Source organism: Crocodylus siamensis, chromosome 7 (genome assembly GCF_052110815.1).
Source record: "Crocodylus siamensis isolate JL-2025a chromosome 7, ASM5211081v1, whole genome shotgun sequence".
Lineage (NCBI taxonomy): Eukaryota > Metazoa > Chordata > Crocodylia > Crocodylidae > Crocodylus > Crocodylus siamensis.
In genome coordinates, this window is record NC_143401.1 from 77,861,542 (window position 1) to 77,881,957 (window position 20,416).

Consider the following 20,416-nt stretch of genomic DNA (forward strand, 5'->3'; position numbering starts at 1 on the left):
GGGTTTCTATAGAGCATCACAAATGCATTGTTTGTCAAGAGCGAAACACCAAGTTTCAGAAAACAGAGAGGTAGGCTAGAGACCAATTTGAGACTTTTCCATTTCATGGAACCTCTGGTGGCATGGTCACTGAGTGTAGCCCCCAAAACCAGCTCTCTGCCTTTACTTATTTGACATTTGAAGGGAAGAGCATACATATCTGTATCACAAGTGCAAGCACCATAGATTAAGTCTGGCAAACTGTCACATAGTTAGGCAGCAAGCTGTTGTACACGCATCTCAGGCACATGCAATCTGCAATTTGTAGAATCAGCTATAGTTGGTGTGGTGCATTTTGGGTTGTCTGTTTTTTCAAACAGAGTATAAGAAATGCTGGTACAGTAAATAATTTTCAGTCACATTTTTAGTGACTGGAGAGATCAGAATCTGCCCTCTAGAATGAGCTCATCAAACAATGTTTAGTTAAAGTGCCCCGTGCTGCCATTTTAAAGTGCGCTTGATACACACAACGTACACTCCAGCAGACTCTATTGAGTCCACTCCGAAGTGCTGTAATTACAGCGCATCAGAGCACCTTCCCAGCTCATGTCCAGGCACCCAGTGTCTGCTATAGGGCTTTGACATACTGACCTAATCAAACAGTAACAGTTAGGATGGTCCTAGTCAGACCACCGCGGACAGAATGCCAAACAGCTCTTGAGATTTCCCAGCTGTGCCTGATGTTAGGACCCAGATTCTCAATGGTCCACTTGGAAAGCCTTGTCATTTTGTGGTAGCACAGATGCTGATATTTTGGCCTCATCTGGGATCAGACAAGAAAGACCCTTCAGTTGCAAGATGAGCCATTAATTGTGACGTAACATTTATTTTAAAAAGGATGGTCTAGCTAGGGAGAGCAATGGGAAGAAAGACCTCTTCTTTTTCCTCAGTGATGGAAACCAACTCCTCAGTTCCTGTAATACGGACTCTACTATCTTCAATAGTACCATGGCAACATACTGTAGAGTGCAGAAGCATAGTTTATTAAGTGGGTTAGACTAGGTTTTTAGAAGCTTAGCCAGTACTTAGAACCTGGTTTTATGTGCCAAGTCAAAGGGGCCGAAATGTGCCAGAGGGCCGGAAAAAACCACAATGTCAACCTTGTAAGGTACCGGAATGCCAGCATGACAGAAAAACAAAACCAAGGGCAGGGGGTACATGCCAGGATGCACTGCATATTAATATAATTAATCATCACACATTACTTTTCTTTTTTCTTGTTTTAAACAGTAAATACCAAGTCTTCTAAAAATTCTAAACCTGGTGACAATAAATAAAACTTCATATACTACCTTTGTTTTGTGTATTCTTTTTTTTGTTAAGCATGTTGTGATGAGAAAGAGAAAAGAGAGGGAAATAGAAAGGAAAAAGGAAAAGATAGAGAAAAAAGGAGAGAAAAGAGAAAGAGGTAAAGAGAAAAAGAATGGAAGAAAGAAAAAGAAACAAGAGAAGAGAGAAAAATGGGAGAAAAAAAGAAAGACGAAAAGGAGAGAAGAAAGAAGAAATAGAAAAAAGGAAAGAAAAAGAGGAGGGAAGAGAAACAAGAGAAAAAGAATAAAGGAGAGAGAAAAGGGAGACAAAAGAAAAAGAGGGAAAGAAAGAAAAAAGGAAGAGAAGGAGAAAAGAAAGAAGCAGAGGAGAAAAAAGAGGGAAAGAAAAAAAGAGAAGAGGAAAAAAGAGAAGAGAGAGAAGAGGAAAAAAGAGAAGAAAAGAAAAAAAGAGGAGAGAAAGTAAGAAAAGAAAGAAAAAAAAGGAAAAAGAGAAAGAGAGGGTGTCCCTCACCACCCACCTCTCCCACCGCTACCGTCTGCAGCTCAGGCCCAGTGGTCCATGGCAGCGTCCGGCAGAGGAAAGCAGTGATACCCCAGCTGCAGCGCATGCCCAGACCCCAGTCTCACCCACTCCAGGGGCCTGGCCAAGCTGGACGCCGCAGCCTGGGGATAGGGGGCAGGGTCGGCAGAACGAAGACAATGCCATCCCTGTCTGCACTCTTCTGACTCACCCCCCAGTTCCTGCCATCATGCTGGGACCCCTCCGGCTGCTCTGCTGGAGAACCGAGAGCAGCAACTTAAAAAATGTATTATTTTTTTAAAGCAATTTCCTGGCACACCTCCTGGAATGCCAAGGAAAATGTCTCCACTAATTGGCACGCGTGTCAAGGATTGCCTATCCCTGTGCTAGGTCATTCCTCAATAGTCTTTGCCAGTGTATCACCTGTGTGCTCACTGGGCTACAATATGACGCTTGACTTGCTAGTAGCAGGATTTTGGAGCTTGCTCCTTTGGGGTGAGATGACCCAATGACCAAGTTTTTGGTTTGGCTAGGTGGGGACGCTGGGTTCAGGTCTCTATAATCAGGATTGATTCTTTTGTTTTTAATCAAAGACAGCTCGATTTGAAATGTATAAGCAGTCCAGGAATCTCTTGGTGAGTCTCCTAACTACATGGCTACAGAATCAGGCTCCTTCCTCCATAACTCTCAATTTCCTATCTGCACAGTGGCTCAGCTTCAACAGCGAAGTACAATGGCCCCCTTGCCCCACCGGTCTGTCCATTTGAATGGTTGTTCAGACACTCTGCCATGAAGTTGGAAATACAGATTACATCCTTTAGGCTGGGGAAGAAAGGTGTGCTGGTCTTCTAGGCACACTGAGGGTTCAACATGTGGCACAAAACCCACTTTAAATGCAAGCCTCTTGAATCCAGCCTGGCAGCCAAACCGCTGAGCTCTCATTCCTTTGGGGCCTCAAGTCCTTCAGACTTCTCCAGAAGATGAAAGTTTCACATTGCTCCACTTTCACATTCTCAGCAGAGTAGGACAAGCATACAAATCATCTGCTCATATGATACAGTCCCCTCCCTCCACTATTCCTCCCCTCCTATGGAAAAGACACTTACTATGGGTATTTTATAGGAGTTGGTCAACCATTGGAAAGACAGGGCTCAAAATGCATGGGTTTGCGAGTAGGGCCGTGGTAGGGAAAAGAGGTGTGCAGGGAGATCTGACCAGCTAAACTCATTTCAGGTCACAATGGGCAAACAGAACAGTTCAGAAGCTGTTCTGAAGACTGGGCAGATATTGAAGAATTTCACCCTGAGCATCCAGTGACAGCATGCACATATGACCACAACACACATGCAAATTCAAAAAACTATAGTCATATAAGCACCAGGCACATGCACATTTTCAGTGAAAACCACACACAGAGCAACAGAAGCCTTTAAAAAAAATATTACCATAAAGGAGTTAAAGTTGCAGAAATCCTTGTTCCTCATGCCTTCATACACAAACTAAGAGTTTTATTTCCAGAAACACTGAAATATTGGAAACCCAGCAAATGAACATGGAAGATCTTCTCACAAGAACTCAGCCTTACATATAAAGCAAATGTCAGAAAAACCAGGACACCGTGAAGCCAAGATGACTCTTTCTTCATAACACGACCTCTATGTCCCTGGAAGTATCTTACTAAAAAAAACCTGTCATTTTGAAGCCCTACGCAAGTCTCAATCAGGACCTCAAACCAAATACCCATGTGAACCTTCGACATGCTCTGTGCCTCACCAGTACTCTGGGAAACACTTCCTCCTGCCTGCCAAATATTTGAAAAGACTGAGGGGCAGGTAAGGGACTATGATCTTCCTGAGACTCCTCAAGAAATAGTCAAGGTAGTGAGATGATTTCAAGGATCATTTCACTTTTATTGTCTCTTAACTGCATCCCCATTTTAAGTCAGAACTGTTTGTATTTCTCTTTGCCATATATCCTGTTGATTTTTTGTAGAACAGTAGTTCTACTCATCAGTGTCTTTGCAGGAACAAAGGATCCATCCGTAGGGTGATGCATTTGGGAACTTTTTCGTTTGTTTATTTTTGCATAAGTTTTAGAGTAACATGGGGACTGACAGTCTGTTGCCATACATCTTATTTGTGCCAAGTGAGGTCAGCTCACTTCTATTGTGATTTAATTCATTTTATACCATTAGGACACTAGAGAATGTGGTTTACAGTTTGTGCTAGTCCTCTTCTTTTTCCATGAATGTTCCCAGAAAATAACAGCATTACACACGTGTCATGCTGACTGCTGCTTCCGTCAAAAGGGTTTTTTAATTCAACGTATGGGTTTTAACTTATATAGCATTACAAGGCTTCTTCTGCAACATTCTGTGATAGTATTTGTATAACTCACATGTTCTAGGTTTGAAGAGGGAATTGCTTCCACAATTGTTGGTACAGCTGCTGCTGTCAAAACCTTTTATAACTTAATTAATGAGCTTTATATATAGAAGCTATATATATATATAAGCCAAGTCATCCCATCATGCAGTTTCGCCAGTGCCTACGTGTCTGGTGCAGATGAGCACAACTTTTGCTTTGATATACAGAGGAATATGGTGGGAAGAGGTCCCCGTGGATACACAGGTTGTCATCCTCAGAGGTGTAACAATATGCCTGGGTACCTAGGGCAGACTGCCACACATGGAAAACAGCAACTTTTGGTTACCATCATGCCCTGGGCAAGATCACACAGCTGCAGCAGCATCCATTTTTTTCCACTCCCATGCCCCCAAGTCAGCGTCTGGGGCAGCTGCCAGTGACTCTGCCCTAGTTATGCCATTGGTCATCCCCTAAAAAGGGAAAAAATATGAAAACACTATGAACAGTGGAAATTCCTCCCACCCTCCTCTCTGCAAGCTGTTTGTGAACTTCCAAGAGATCACCAACTCTCTTAGCAACAGTGCCTTTCAGTCTCCAAATATACTAGAGTTCAACAGCAGCGGAGAAAAAAGCAGCAGCAGTTCTAGCCCCTATCCCACAATACTAAAGGTCCATGTATTTAATACCACTGTAACAAGGGAAACAAGCAGCAGGTCCTGTCTCTTCCTTTTTAAGGCTTGGAGCAAACCCGCCATAAAGCAAGTAGATGGGAAGGGCAGGTAAAGTGGCCGCCCTCTAAGGACAGCCTAATTTTTCTCAGGGCTCACCTAGCCACTGAACTTTGATCACAGCCCGCTGTTGGTGGAAAAACTGAGAGAAGTGCCTAGATTAAGATAAGGAGGAAGATTTTGTAGGATCCCTAAAGATTACTTCAACCATCTGTTGGTGTCAGCAGAAATTTTTCTACTATGACTTTTTCAAAAAAATTCAGCGTGTCAGGTTGGTTGTCTGTTTGCACCAGAGGGCCAATTAGGAATCAATAGTTTGAGGGTGTTCACTTAATTATTTTCTATTACAGCGAATGGTAATGAAGGAAGGTGAGGATAGGAGCTGGTAGTGGGGAGAAATTTTTCTCCGCATTTTCTCACCGATTTAAGGCATCAAAATAGGCTAAAACGCCGGTTGTTTTTCATTCCGCCATTTATCCATTCGCCTCCTCTGTCCTCTTAACGGGCCGTGCTCGTGGGTGCTCAGGCGGGGTCCCCTTCGTACCCCTTGCTGCTCTCCCGGTCGCCGCCCCCTGCCGAAGTGAACCCGAGCTCTGCGCTGCCCTCGCGCACAGCTCCTCAGCGCTCCTGCCCTTCTGAGCTCAGGCCTGCAGTTGAAATAATCATCACAACTAAAGGAAACCCTGACTTTTCTGCGATTCTATGGAGACAAACGGTCAGGCAACCCCAAAGCAGAGGCACGGGATGTCAGACCGTTCCTGCGTGCCGATCCCCAGGGCTCCTCCCCTTCTCCTCTGTCACTGGGCGCAAAATGCCACGAAACCGGGGTTTTGCAGCCCCGCATGTTCGGCTCAACAAGTTCCCGCCGCCGCCGCCGCCGCCGCGCGCGCACGAGGACTCTCCCTAGCGGAGAGGCGCTGCCAGGCGCTGCCTCCTTCCAGCAGCGCCCGCCCGGCTCCCGCCCATGCCTTCCCAAAAGTAGCAGGGATTCAGGCTCATGCGAGCATCCGCCTGCCAGGCAGGAGCCCTGCTGCGACCTGAGCAGCTCGCGAGCCAGGTCTGAAGCGGCGGCTGCTGCGAGGCTTTCCCCGCCGCCCGCTCCCCTGCCCGAGCCGCCCCCTCCCCCGCTATCGGATCCGAGATCTCGGGGAAGACAATTGCAGTAAATGAGGACATCGGAGGAGTGCGTGGCTGCTGCTACTGCTGCCTCTAGCGAAGGCTCCCTTGGCCACAGCTGAACAAATGTCTCGCTGTGCTACCTAAAGAGGTGGGGGGGGGGGGGAGGACCAAGTCTCCGGGAAGCAAAAGGTTTCCAGCCGGTGGTATCTTTGCAGCAGATGCTCCTGCAAGAGTGGATCGTTTCCCTGCAAGCTTGCAGAAGTGAACGGAGAGACATGCATCACAAAGGAACTGCACAGACCTTTACTTATTTGTAAGGCAGCGTAAGGTAAGGTGAGCTTTCCACTGCAATTAGACATGTCAGCATGAACTGTTCTGCGCCTCCCAGGACCGGAGGGATCCGGGAGCTCTGCGCCGTCGCCTCCCCAACACAGGCTCTCTTTAAATAGCGAGTACTTACATGTTTTCGTGATTAAAACTTCATCGTGGGAAGTGGATGGCAAAACGCTGAGCCTAAATATTTGGGGAGGAGGGAATGTTATGCAATAGTATATCTGGCTGCCTGGGAATAGCTGCTGCGTCCTATAACTTTCATGACAGATAAGGGGAGAAGGGCTTGGGGAAAAGATCACGGTCCATGTCCAAACCATGTCTTTGTTCGAGAAAAATACCACGGTCTCCTCTTATAAAAATACTTTGCCAGAAGGTCAGTACTTAGACCATCCCCAAAGATGCACAAAGTCTTGCAGGATTGATTACAACTAACTACCACTGCTTTTTAACTTTGATATTAGAAAGTCCAAATAGATCTGTAGTGAAGAAAAAAATTATACCTCTCCATAATAACCCATAGTAAAGGAAATATTTCCTAGCATCTTTCCTTCTCAACTTGGTGTGCCATACTTTATTTAAAAAAAAAAAAAAAAAGACACACACATTCTCCGCCCCCCCTCCCCCGCAGGCTCTGAAGCTGCAGGCATTTTCTGAACTATTATTAATGTTGGAAAATAGTGGTCCTCACTATTTAATATTCCAACTTCCAATAATCTAACATATTCAATTGGAAATGACATGAAAATGCAGCAAATGGGACAAAAGGTAGCACCAAAGTCAGAGAAAGAGAGAGAGACCAGGACCTTGCATCTTGCTGCTTCATGCTGAGCATTTCTGTCTTGCGTCTGGTATCACTCAAATAAAAATCCTCTCCTGTGACCTCAGCATCTCTATTTAATACAATGCCACAAAAAAAAGAGCTCCAGCAATCAAGGGGAAAGTAGGGTTGCAGTTGGCTTGGATCTGGGGTGGGGAGGGGGAAGGGATCATGAAAAAAATAAATTAAGGGCAGCATTCCAATCTGGAAAGCAAAGAACAAATTCTCTGTGCTTGTGTCAATACCTCCCAAGGGGTCTGTCCCAGAGGAACTGCAGCCCCTTTCTCTGCCACAGGAGTCAGAATAGGCAATGAAGCAGATTAATTCGACCTTGTATGTCTAAACAGCTTAAATTCTGTGTGAGCATCACCGAGAGAAATTTAACTCATTAGGTTCTGTGATCAGGAAGTTTGGAAGGACCCATTTTGGTAATTCTCCAAGACTGTATTATTGTACTACTGAACGCTGACAAACAACAACAGTAACAGGTCACATCTGTATATACTGGAGATTTATTCTCACTGTTTCATTGTGGTTACTGTTCATATTTACAGTCAGGGTCAGGGATGCTGTACATATCAAGGTGAACAGTGAGATTCTGGAAGAACAACTATCAACTAAATCACATGACATGGCCACTCTAATGTCTATTGCACACATCCAAACATTTTCCAAATCACAAAAATATTAGAAATTCCCAGCATGGAGATCAAACAGCCCTATTCTTATTTTTTTATGTTAGACTTACTGGTATTCCACCAATGTGCTAATATTTTACTTCACTACCTCTCTCTGGCTAGATAGACGATTTGAATTTGAAATTTAAAATGGATCTTATTCTCTTTTATACACTGAGCAAATAGCCAGAACGTCTTCTGAATGCTTTACTAGGTATTACTATCTTAGCATCTAGAGGCTTGCTCCCTATACAGATGCCATCTGTACTCACGATGAATCTATTAAAAGTATATGATGAACATTTCAAATAAAATATTCACTGAACAGCTTTTAGATACAATTACTAGTTGTAATTTTAATGTGCTACTATGTTTAAAGCATTCTGTCCACATCTAATTTTTTCATTGTTGAAAGCTTACATTAAATGAAAAGCCTTTATTTTGGTAAGGACATCATGATGCCCTTGATGAAAAATATCTGCTCTAAAGGACAGTTATCAATGCTTTTTAATTTAACAGGATGGACAAAATATTTTAATAAAGAGAGACCCTCTTTTCCTTTAAAAGACAGTAAAATAAGGTAGGCAACAGCATCACAACCAAAGTATTAGTTACTCATTAGGAGGAATAGTATTTTAACTGTTCAGCACTTAACATTCAATGCACAGGTCTGCTCATTAAGCTAACAAGCAACTAGCTTACAGGAAGATCTGAGTTTTACAAGTTAACTATTTCACTGACAGTCACTATTTATATTGAAGTAAATCTAATGGAAGTAACAAATCTGTAGAAAAGGAGGATGCTAACTCTCATTAAAATTAACCTGTGTAAAGAAATTACTGTCGGCAGAACCAAGAGTCTCTGCACAAGTGACTAATCACAAACCATGTGTATTCCTCTTAACATGCACCACCATGGACAGAATTCTATTGGTCACCACAAGAGACTGTCATATTACTTGGAAATCCAAACCCAACAACAGATTGCATGAGTTGTATGATGAGACTAACGCATTTGTTGTTTTTATCCTGTCCTGCAAGAAGATAAAAGCAAAAGTTACACAATAATATAATAAAACAGTAGCTCTTGTAATGCACTGCTGTGACCAATATAGTAATGACAGCCAATGAAAACTATTAGCTTGCCAAAATCCATGCTAAAATGCAAGCATAGCCCCGCAAAGCAACTGAGCTGTGAAATCTCAAGGCATTTCCTTATCCAATCAGTGTCAGTTTGGATAGGGACCAGTTAGCTTGGGTAATCACACAAATTGTGCCTACCTGAGGCAAATTACAGTGAATCTAAAAAATTTTAAAACATAAAGACTCCCTAGACAAAACTTGCTTAAATTATTTAAGAAAGTGTTATTTATCTCATGTCCTATGATAGCCGCAATTTAGGTAACTGGCTGAAATCCCATGAGAGGCACAACAAAAACATAGAAGCAAGACACCTATTTTGTAACAGAGGTTCTTTACACTATATTGCATCTACTTTTCAAATGCAGGATTTTAGAGAAAGAGATGCAAAGCATATGTTAGGGAAAATCCTGGTGTGGTAAATTCAAAGAGAGCTGCAGGTATTGGATCTCTCAGGAATTAGTCCCTTCCAATTACTTTTATTGTAATTAGACAAATTGAGCATAATATGGCAACATGAGATGTCAAAAATGATCATCTATTCAAATCCAAATATTTCTTGAAACCCTTAGATTCATTATTAATTATCCAGTATATGATCAGAAGCATTTTTTCTTATTTTGGTAGCACATCACTTCTTTGAAATCTACTTAACTGCACATTTTACTATGCTCAGAAATAGAATCTCTATTGATCTCTTCATGTTTTCAGAGATAGTATTACTTGTTTATACACGCGTACCACAAAGTCATGGTGATCAATGATTTTAAAATCAGCTGTTTTTCAGTTATGCATATGAGCAAAAATCTCATAGGTAAAGCTAACTGGTTGTAAAAAGAACATTTCAGAGACCTAAAAGCTCATTTTGATGTTCCTCTGTGCATATTTTTTTCCTTGAACTGAAGAGAGATATTGGGCCCGATTTTCCTCTCATATCAGTTTGAGACAGGTCCACTGACTTAAACGCAGTAAACTCTGCTTTACACTAAAAGGTAGGCTAAAAAGGAATCAGGACCATTTTGTATGTCTGAGTTATGAACAGAAATGGACTTGAATACACTGGGATTCCAGATCCACACTCTGTGGTTTGGGTCCCTTGTTAGGTATATTATAGGCATCCTACTCACAAGTGAGTAGAGGGTGTCTGAGAGGAGTTTTTGTTTTTATTGGGAAATGGTAAACTGTTAAAAACAACAGATTCCTAACTTTAGGCTATACCATATGTCAATTCCCAACTTCAATAGCTGCCTACATCAGTTAGCCTCCGAACTTAGCCCAAACCAAATAGGACTATATTAAATAGCATCCTCATCAATATGATGTGCATGCACATACATCTGACCAGGCAAATTTAATTTAAAAGGAGTAGTTCCATTGACGTCACTGAAACCAAGTAAGGTCTTACAGGATTCGCCAAACACGGTCTCTAAAACAACGTGGTTTAAATACAAACCACTTTAAAACTTAAATTGCTTTGCTAAGTTTTATAATGGAGCTTCTACTAAAAAAGGGCATATTCTAATTGAACTTTAGCATTAACTGAAATGCAGTGCACTAAGGATGTATCTCATACATAAGTAGTCAGTGAAAACATTATTCACCTATCCTTTTATATTTCATGTCCAGGAAAGCAGAATGGAGCAGCCATTCAGTCACACAATAAAACATTCCAAGGGAGATCTGAATTACTCCGAGATAAATAACTCACATTCTTTACACAAACACTTAACTATTAAGTTGTTTACCTTTCAAAGATCTCTTTGTAAAGTGAGATCTTCGCTAAACAAGTCTGCAGTCCTACACTTTTAAATGGACCAACAACATATGAGCGAGCACATTTTTCACCTAATCTCAAATAATCTGCATGGTGCATGTAATATTAAATAACCCCCAAATAACCCTCCCTCTTATGGCTACAGGCCAGAAACTGGTCTCCAGCTGTAAGAGACATTCGGCACATGAAATCAGTCTATACCTATAACAGAACACAAATTCAGCACACACAAGACTGGTTTAAAAATGGCAGAAGCCAGTCTAAGATTAGCTCCCTGACCAAAGGATGAATGTGCACTGTGTTCACTACCCATCTAAAGTATACCAGTTACAGAAAACCACATAATGTAGATCGATTCCTTCCCAATTTTTCTTTTTTATCCAATACTATGAAGCCTCAAATGCACAGCAGTAGCACTTGGAAGTACTCAATACAATCCCTATTCTTAACTGTTCAGGATTGAGGAGAGAAAGCTGTTTACTAGGAGGAGGGATGGTGTTCTGACCACTAAGGAAAGTTTTTTTTAACTACTCAGAAATCACTACTCAAATACTACAACTGTATTATAACTTATTAATATGGTGGTGGAGCTATAAACTGACTTTTTTTCAAAAATAGTGCAAATAAGATTTTTTTATGATCTAAAAGATGAGAGGATAAACAGGGCAAACACGATGGATGCAAGCTGTTCAAATTCCATGGTTATTCCTTCTGCAAACTATGACAACTGTTAAGTATACCAATTTCTAGAACCATTATAAAAGAGACATATCACTCAGCAAGAAGCTGACATAATGTATAAAAGGTATATGTGATAGAAAGAAGATCTGGTTACTCCAATTAATCCTTTTCTCCATGGCTTATCTGATATTTCCTCCCACTCACCGTTTCATTTTTAAACTTTCAGGAAATCTACAGTTTCTGACCATTAACGAAAAAAATGACAAAAGATTCCAGCAGAAGTTACTTAGATACCGATCACTTAAGCAATTCAGTGTGAACAATGAAAATAAAAACCTACATTTTGCAGCAAAAAATTAACAGTTAAAGATGTAACAATACATTTAGTGTCTCAGAACTTCAAAGTTTGCTTCAAGTACATTTCACACAAAAGACAAGATTATTTTAAAGGGAATCACTTAAGAACATTTTTTTTTCCATTTTTATTTACTCACACAATATATGTACTCCCTTCCCAACAAAAACTCATGATGGCTATTTCAATTTTGGCAAAAAGAAAAATAACTACACAGGCTATGATATCTGCATGAGCTACATTCAGCAAGTAGGCACTTCAATCAAAGCAGCCAATCATGAATATAATCATGATTATATAACTTAAAGTAGTGAAAACTTTTGCTAGGCTGACAGGGGGCTACACCTTTTAGTAAACATATAGACATGGACATACAGATAAAATTTGCTCAGGGTTGCAAGACTTAACTAACTTAGCTAAGTCTCATTTTCAGAAGCGACTTAGCCCACACCTACATAAGCTGCCAGTGCCTCACAGCACTTTGCTGCTCTGTGAGAGTTAACTACTAAACCTGAAGTGGTGGGGCTGCATTTAGGTAGTTAATTAGCATCACTGAGCAACAATGCCCATTAGTCCACCCTTTTGCTAATTAGCCACACAGATATGACTATGCTGTTTCTGATTTAGCAAGTGGCCCTGGTTTAGGAGGCAGTCTATACAGAATGATACAGGATACTTAAGGACATCACAACCAGGCATGGGAAGTTTACTTTATCAATATGGCCTTATGCACTTAGGTACCTAATGCCCACAGAAAGGCTAAGTGCCGTAGCATATATTTATACTGAAATCCAGAAGTGTCACTCACATTTGTGTAGACCTATCTGAGCTTGGCTAAACTACTGGTTTAAAGCTAAGTAGCATAAGCTGTACAAGTCTGCCAAATACTTTAGATATATATGCAGCAGCAAGAGTCCAAGCCACTGCAGCTACATTATTGGTGCTTGAGTTATGTAGTTTGAAGCTACCTCAGGTATATCCACACAAGCTATTATCTTGTCATTTTAACACTTGAACCCCAATAGAGACATTCATTGACTAGCTTCTTGAAAATGAGACTTGAGATTTGCTGTGCCGATGGAAGCAATGCCTAAATGCCTATATAGATTTTTAAAGAAGTCTTACTAAGAGTGCAGGAACAAACCATCCCAATGCTCATGAAGACTAGCTATGGCAGAAGAGCATCTTGGTTTAGCAGCAAACTTTTCAGTAAACTAAATCACAAAAAGGAAGCTTATAAGACATGGAGACTTGGACAAATAACCAGGGAAGAATATAAGAACATTGCTTTGGCATGCAAGGATGAAGTCAGGAAGGCCAAAGTGCAATTGGAGTTCAGCTAGCAAGGGATGTGAAGGGTAACAAAAAGGGTTTCTACAAGTATGTCAGCAGCAAAAGGAGGATTCCAAAGTGTCCATCCCTTACTGAATGGGGGAGGCAACCTTGTGACAGGGGATCAAAAAAAGGCTGAACTGCTCAATACCTTTTTTGCCTCAGTCTTTACAGTCAAGGTCAGCTTCCAAACTGCTGCACCTGGCAGCACAGTTGCAGCCAACAGTGGTGAAAGAACAGGTTAGGGACTACTTAGAAAAGTTGGATGTGTACAAGTCCATGGGGCAGGATGAGATGCACCCAAGGGTGCTGAGGGAGTTGGCTGATGCGACTGCAAAGCCACTGGTCATGATCTTTGAAAACTCATGGTAATCCAGAGAGGTCCCAGATTTTTGGAAAAGGGCAAACAATGCCTATATTTAAGAAAGGGAAAATGGAGAATCCAGGGAACTACAGACCAGTTAGCCTCACCTCAGTCCCTGAAAAAATCATGGAGAAGATCCTCAAGGAATCCATTTCTAGGAACTTGGGGGAGAAAAAGGTGGTTAGGAACAGTCAGCATGGATTCACCAAAGGCAAGTCATGCCTAACCAACCTGATTGCCTTCTAGAATGAGGTGATCAGCTCTATGGATTCAGGGAGACAAGTCGATGTCAAGTACCTTGATTTTAGCAAGGCTTGTGATAGTCTCCCACCCCATTCTCGCAGTCGAGCTAAGAAAGTATGACCTGGATGAATGGATTGTAGGGTGGATGGAAAAGTGGCTGAAGCATCAGGCTCAGACACTAGTAATCAATGGGTGAATGTCTAGGTGGCAGCTGGTATCAAGTGGAGTGCCCCAGGGGTCGGTTCTGGGGCTGGTTTTGTTCAATGTCTTATTCAACGACCTGGAAAATAGCGTAGAGTGCACCCTCAGCAAATCTGCAGATGACACCAAGCTGCGGGGAATAGTAGATATGCTAAAGGTAGGGCTAGGATTCAGAGTAACCTAGACAAATTGGAGGATTGGGCCAAAAGGAACCTTGTGCGGTTCAATAATGACAAGTGCAAAGTCCTGCGCTTAGGATGGGACAATCCCATGCACCAGTACAGGCTGGGGGCTGACTGACTGGACACCAGCTCTGCAGAAAAGGGCCTGGGCATTACAGAGGACAATAAGCCAAGTATAAACCAACAGTGTGCAATTGTAGCCAAGAAGGCTAACGGCATCCTGGACTGCATTGGTAGATGTGTTGCCAGTAGGTCAAGGGAAGTGATCATCCCTGCTCTAGTCAGCACTGGTAAGGCTGCATCTGGAGTACTGTGTTCAGTTTTGAGGAGCCCCCACTATAGAAAGGATGTGGACAAATTGGAGAGTGTCCAGCAGAGGGCAACAAAAATTGTGAGGGGGCCGAGGCACATGACTTATGAAGGGAGGCTGAGGGAACTGGGCTTATTTAGTCTAGAGAAGAGAAGACTGGGGGGGGATTTAAATAGCAGCTTTCAACTACCTAAAGGGGGTTCAAAAGAGAATGGAGCTAGATGGTTGTCAGTGGTGGCAGATGATGGGACAAGGATCAACCGTTTCAAACTGTAGCAAAGAAAGTTTAGATTAGATATTAGGGAGGATTTTCTCACTAGGAGGGTAGTAAAACACTGGAACAGGTTACCCAGAGAGGTGGTGCAATCTCCGTCCTTGGAGATTTTCCATACCCACCTAGACAAAGCCCTGGCTGGGACGATCTAGGTGGGGATGGTCCTGCATTGAGCAGGGGATTGGACTAGATGATCTCTTGAGGTCCCTTCCAACCCTAATTTTCTATGATTTCTATGATCTGGGCCATGGTCCCTGTAACTAACAAACTGAATGAGAAAAACTAACATAAAAAGATGTTTCTTCTTCCATTTGGGGTTTTTTTTGGGGGGGGGGAGGGGGAAGGGGAGATAAAGGAGAGGCACAGACACAGCCAAATATATCTCTGCAGTTTTTGTTTCTGCTTGTCATGTGCAAACTTGCCCAATTCGCGCCCCCATCTCATTACCAACTGGCCATTCCCCTCCAGACAGCTCACTGTATCTGAGTAAAGAGATATTTACTGAAAAGAATAGTGTGATCTTATGGGTCAGTTCAAAAAATTGTTTTGTGCATAAAGGCCATCTAAGAAAAAAAAAAAAAAGACATTTGTGCAAGCAGCTGACTAATGGACAGACAGGGCAGCAGCACGGACATTGAAACACTTGCATTGAACAGGAGCTATGCACAAATTTCCTGTTAACTGTTCATATATTGTTCCACTGCTCCACTTTGAATGGGGACCCAAGTTCCCTACACTTTAAATGGAAACTGTAAAATTTAAGGTATCTCCTCCCCCCAAATGCACAACTCAGTGGCAAAGATGCATTCTAGACTTCAGTTACATTCCTAGATCCCTACCTAACAGTGCAGTTAAACAACAAACTGTCTGATCTGTGATCCAGATGCCTTGGGCTTCACAGACCAATTCTTATTAATGCATATGAGAGTTTTCAGCTAAAATCCTACACATTTAGATAAGTAGAATGTATAACTCAGGCTGACAAAAGGGGGGGAAATGCAGAGTTGTCACAGCATTTCATTATTTCTAACACACTTTTTGTTCATCCATACCACATATTCCCATCCTAAGACTCTCCAACTGGCTTATTTATATCAAGATCCTGTTGCAAAGTGTTGTTCTCATCTACAAAATCTGAAAGCAATGTGTGCTCTGTATCTGTTCCCTCTTCAATTTTCTGACTTTTTAGCCTCCTCTTCTCTTCACCATGTAGCTCTCACGCCTAATACAAGAACTTTCTCCCCTGCAGAGTGTGCCAGCTACAACAAATCCTCCTGTATTCTTGTGCCCCATCAGCTGCTTGTCTTATTTCCAATTTGACTTGAGAACATAGCTTCCTCCCTTACCTTTGCCTCTGCATTGTGTTTTTTCCCCCCAATTAATCACAAAACACATTTCCCATTTTCAGTGGGCTCTAATGAAGGCTACCCCTACAAAAACAATTGAAAGCCTTAGGAGAAAGATTACCTGCTCATTTACTAGAACTGGTTGGCTAGTTCCACACTCAGTATGGCAATGTCTTCCTAACAACTCTAGTATGACATTCAAGGTGTTATTAGTATTATTTTTTTTTATTTATGTGGTTTTGGACCTGGTTATCGAAGACTTTCTCTTTACTATTTCAATATCATAGCTGGTAAGATCAAACCATAAGATGATTTCTCTTTGCTGACAAATTCTACATGTACATGAAGCACACTCTCCGTACACGGTCCCCAGATCAGTCTTTATGGAGGTCTGTTGGCCTAAAGACCTTGGTGCAGACTAATTTTTTCTAACAACCCTGTGTTCTTGTAGTAGTTTGAATTTATTAGTGAGGTTCAGTATTGATAACTAGCATGAACAGTCTTAAGTAATTAATAATAATATGAATTTACAAGATTTGCAGGTAAGAAAATGATATCAAACTTTTTTTTAAGTTTTATACTTTGAGTTTTTTCTCTTTCATAGCCAGTTACAAATGAAAAAAGTAAACCTGCAAGATGAGACTCTTAATTCATCACAAGAGAAGTAGAGTCATTTAATATTTTGTTAGCAACAAAAATTTTAATTAGGATTTTTGTAATATGAAGATTAGCTAGAACTCTGGCAGGCGGAATACTATGTATATTATCCGTTACATTACAAGAATTCTGACAAACTTACACTAAGGATTTTGCAGTCAGCTCCACTTCAGTATAAGAAAAATAAGCAACATTCTTATGAATGGAAATGCAATTTTAATATCAAAGTTTTTCTGGTACAAGAAATCCCATCAAATGCTTGACATTAGGATGACTAAGTAATACAAATTGACATGGAACTTCCTTTGAAACTGTATTTGTTTCAGTATTGACAGTTCTGAATTTAGACCTTAAGGGTGTACAGGGCTCTTGATTCAAGTGTGTGACTCGCGCTATTATAAAAATATATTAAATGAAAATAATCCTCCCTATTCTAGATAATAATAAAGGAACCTTCTATATAAAGATAGAACCTTCTATATATAATGCAGGATATAGGATGCAATAAAAATATCATTAAAGACTGTGAAGTATGTATAATTGCTAGTTTTCAAATTTACAGAAGGTAGTCAAGTAACAGGAGTGTTAATCCAAAAAAATCAATATTCTGTTTTAAGGAATACAACGTAATTACATCTTACAAAATGTTATATATAGTCTGCTTCACAACAATTCCAACAAAAACAAGAATTCATAAATTATGTTTTGCCTCTTCATCTCTGAAGCTAAGATTAAGAAGGTATGTAAATTACTCTTAAAGTACATTTTAGACATTAAGCAGTGTGGCAAATTTCATCCTTATTTAAATATAAATTCTAAATATCTGGAAAGATAAGTTCAATGAAAACAAGAGACAATAACTATATACAGAAGCTTTTGCTCATAATGGAGCGTTCACAAGTCTACCAATAAGAAGAGAAAGCAAAAAGAAACCATATCCTCATACATTATTCAAGAAGAAATCTTGCTATTTTAAATATGAAGAGACCCTTCACATTTTAAAGATGGAGAAGTTGTGTACAAGAGGATTTAGGTCATCTATGGCACATTATATCCAGATTTTGAATACATCAGGCTTAGCGAGTTTACTAATAATTGTCACAATAACTTTGAGCTTACTATAGCTTACAATAAACCATACAGTTAGTTAAAAATAATGCATCCTGTGGATGCATCCAGACGAGCACGCACATGCAGTTTTGGGCTCCTCAAAACTGTTTGAGGCACTGCAAACCACATGAAGTGCATGTGCAACCGTTTGCCATGCTGCAAATTTAATACTGGGATTTCCTGGTATCAAAAAAACTGCTGAAAAAAACAGTGCAGCGCACGTTCCAGGAGCATGTGCCAGAGCAAAGCATGCCTCCAGCATGCCGGGAGCCGGGACGAGCGGAGATGCAAAAGTTTCCCCGAATCAGGGCATTTTGCCCCACAGCAAACCCCGCGTGCAGGGGCATGTGCAGCAGCAAAAAACAGTGGCACAAATCTGTGCTGGTGCTATTTGTGCTACGGCAAATGCACACCCTTGCATGTGGGGGTACGGCCTTAAGTCTTCAACAAGACAACAACAACTTTAAACATAAGGAATCAGCCTATACTTGTAGTGGCACTCCTCTGATCCACAGAAATAGCACACATACATTAAATGGGCAGAAGTGTATGACTAGATCAGTCTGCAATTTAACTAGGCAAAATGTGTTCTCCCTCAAAGAAGTGAAAATAAGAAATTAGTTTAATATTAAAAATGAATTAAGGAATCTCAGCAACAGAAAAGTGGGCATATGAATTCAAAGAGATATTACAAAAGCAGATTTATTAAAATATAATTGGGTGGTTACTACTGTTTTCAACTCCATTATTTTATGTGAATAACAATAATAAAAAATAAGAAGCTGGAACAACAAGCCATAATGTCATCCAAATGTACTTTTCTTCATAACAAGCATAATAGTCTTTCTAACGACAAAAACTTGGAATGAGATAGGGATCCTCACTGCCATCTTGGATTTATTCTTAACAAGTAAATCCATGTGCTTGTTTTCAGTACATAGCTTTCAATTGGACAAACCTATTCTCCTTTATTAGTGTTTAAATGAAAACCAATGGAAGAGGAGGGAGAATACATCACCCATTAATACATTTTGTTACTAATGTGCATTAAAATTGAGTGCTTCCAATGTGAAGTACTAAATTAATGTTCATTAGGCTGCAATAATGCACAGTAGCACATTTTCACACTTTTTTAGTGATGCTTAATGCATAGTAGACTTTTTTACTGCACATTAGTGTAATGTCACAGTTTTTTACACGCTACTTTAATGAGCAGTAAAATAGTCTACTGCACATTAAAGTGCACATGTAGTTGCGCCCACTGACACCTATCCAAAAACACACTGAAAATTTCACACCTAAATGTACCTAAGGGAACTATACAGTACTGTATGCATCTGCTTTCTGAAGGTCAGTCTTATGCTAACACTTTTCACAGTACTGTATTCTACTAGCTGCACCTTAATTTGTCAATAATAATAGAAATCCCTTATCATGTGCCTTTAACCTACTTTTATGAAAACATCTGTGAATGTATATCTACAACTTATGTAGGAATCTAAGATTATAGGGCTTTTTGTAAATAAGTTATCTGTAAAACTTTATTTTGTATATATCTTTCTACATCTTAAAGATAAAAATGATCTTTAAATTAAATGGTTTATTGCTACTTTCACACAACCAATCTGTTTTTTCCCCTCCATTAAGAAATCAATGGTTTATAAAATTCAGTAATTTTTTTGTTATGCTGTAATATCAATATATGTTGCAAAGCCAAGTAACTTCATTGAGCTTTCCAATCGAGGCTTAAAGCCCTGATCTGGCAAAAACAAACACATACCAAAATTTATGGATTCATTTTAATCAGACTCAGCATGCATGGATCTTTGCAGCATTGGGACCTAAATCATACCAGAGGACATTTATACACTTGCTCTGGAAGTTGGGGGGGGGGGGCAGACCCCAAGTGCTGCTCTAATGAACAAGCTTTAGTTAAAGTGCCCCCACTGCCATTCTGAAGTATGGGGACACTGATACACAAGACGCTGGAGTGCAGGAATTACCACGCTCCAGCAGACTCCATTGAATCTGCTCTGATGCGCTGTAATTACAGTGTGCTGGAGCAGCCTTGTCGCTTGTGTATAGGCACCCAAAGAAATTCCTTTCTGGAATAGTAAATGTAGATGGTGACCGAGTACTGGGAAATCTGAACCGTAAAAAGAAATGAAGAACTGAAGCAGAGAGACATATCCAATTGAATAAGGTATACCCAGACATTACAGGAAAGAAAAAAAACAAAACTATTTCTCTGACTTTCTATGAAGACTGTTTTATTCCCACAAGGATTCCCTTGCTATCAGATTTAGATTACATTCAATAAACGATATTTATGTCTGAATATTTCCATGTTCAGACATAAATCAAAGTCTTTTGTAAATTAAATCATCTTAAATGTATTTATCTATATTAAATAAATCAATATTATATTTATATGTAATAAAAAGCATGTTCCTATGATCAGAGACCTGATGAAGAATGTCTTGCATTCAAAATCTTGTCTAACTTTATCCCAACTACACGGCTGGTCCAATAAAAGATATCACCCTAAGAAATCCTCGTCTCCTCCAGTAATGACTTG

General features: G+C 40.5%; 2 protein-coding genes across 4 annotated transcripts in view; one reads left to right on the plus strand and one right to left on the minus strand.

Moving 5' to 3' along the window:
- Nucleotides 1–20,416, minus strand: part of DOCK1 (dedicator of cytokinesis 1) — a 553,358-nt gene that overhangs the window by 294,834 nt on the left and 238,108 nt on the right. The window lies entirely within an intron of this gene.
- INSYN2A (inhibitory synaptic factor 2A) overlaps nt 5,770–20,416 on the plus strand; it is a 71,126-nt gene continuing 56,479 nt past the window's right edge. For both annotated transcript variants that reach the window (XM_090058393.1, XM_090058394.1), the window contains exon 1: nt 5,770–6,371. The gene's annotated coding sequence lies outside the window, so the exon portion shown is untranslated. The remainder of the gene's footprint in view (nt 6,372–20,416) is intronic.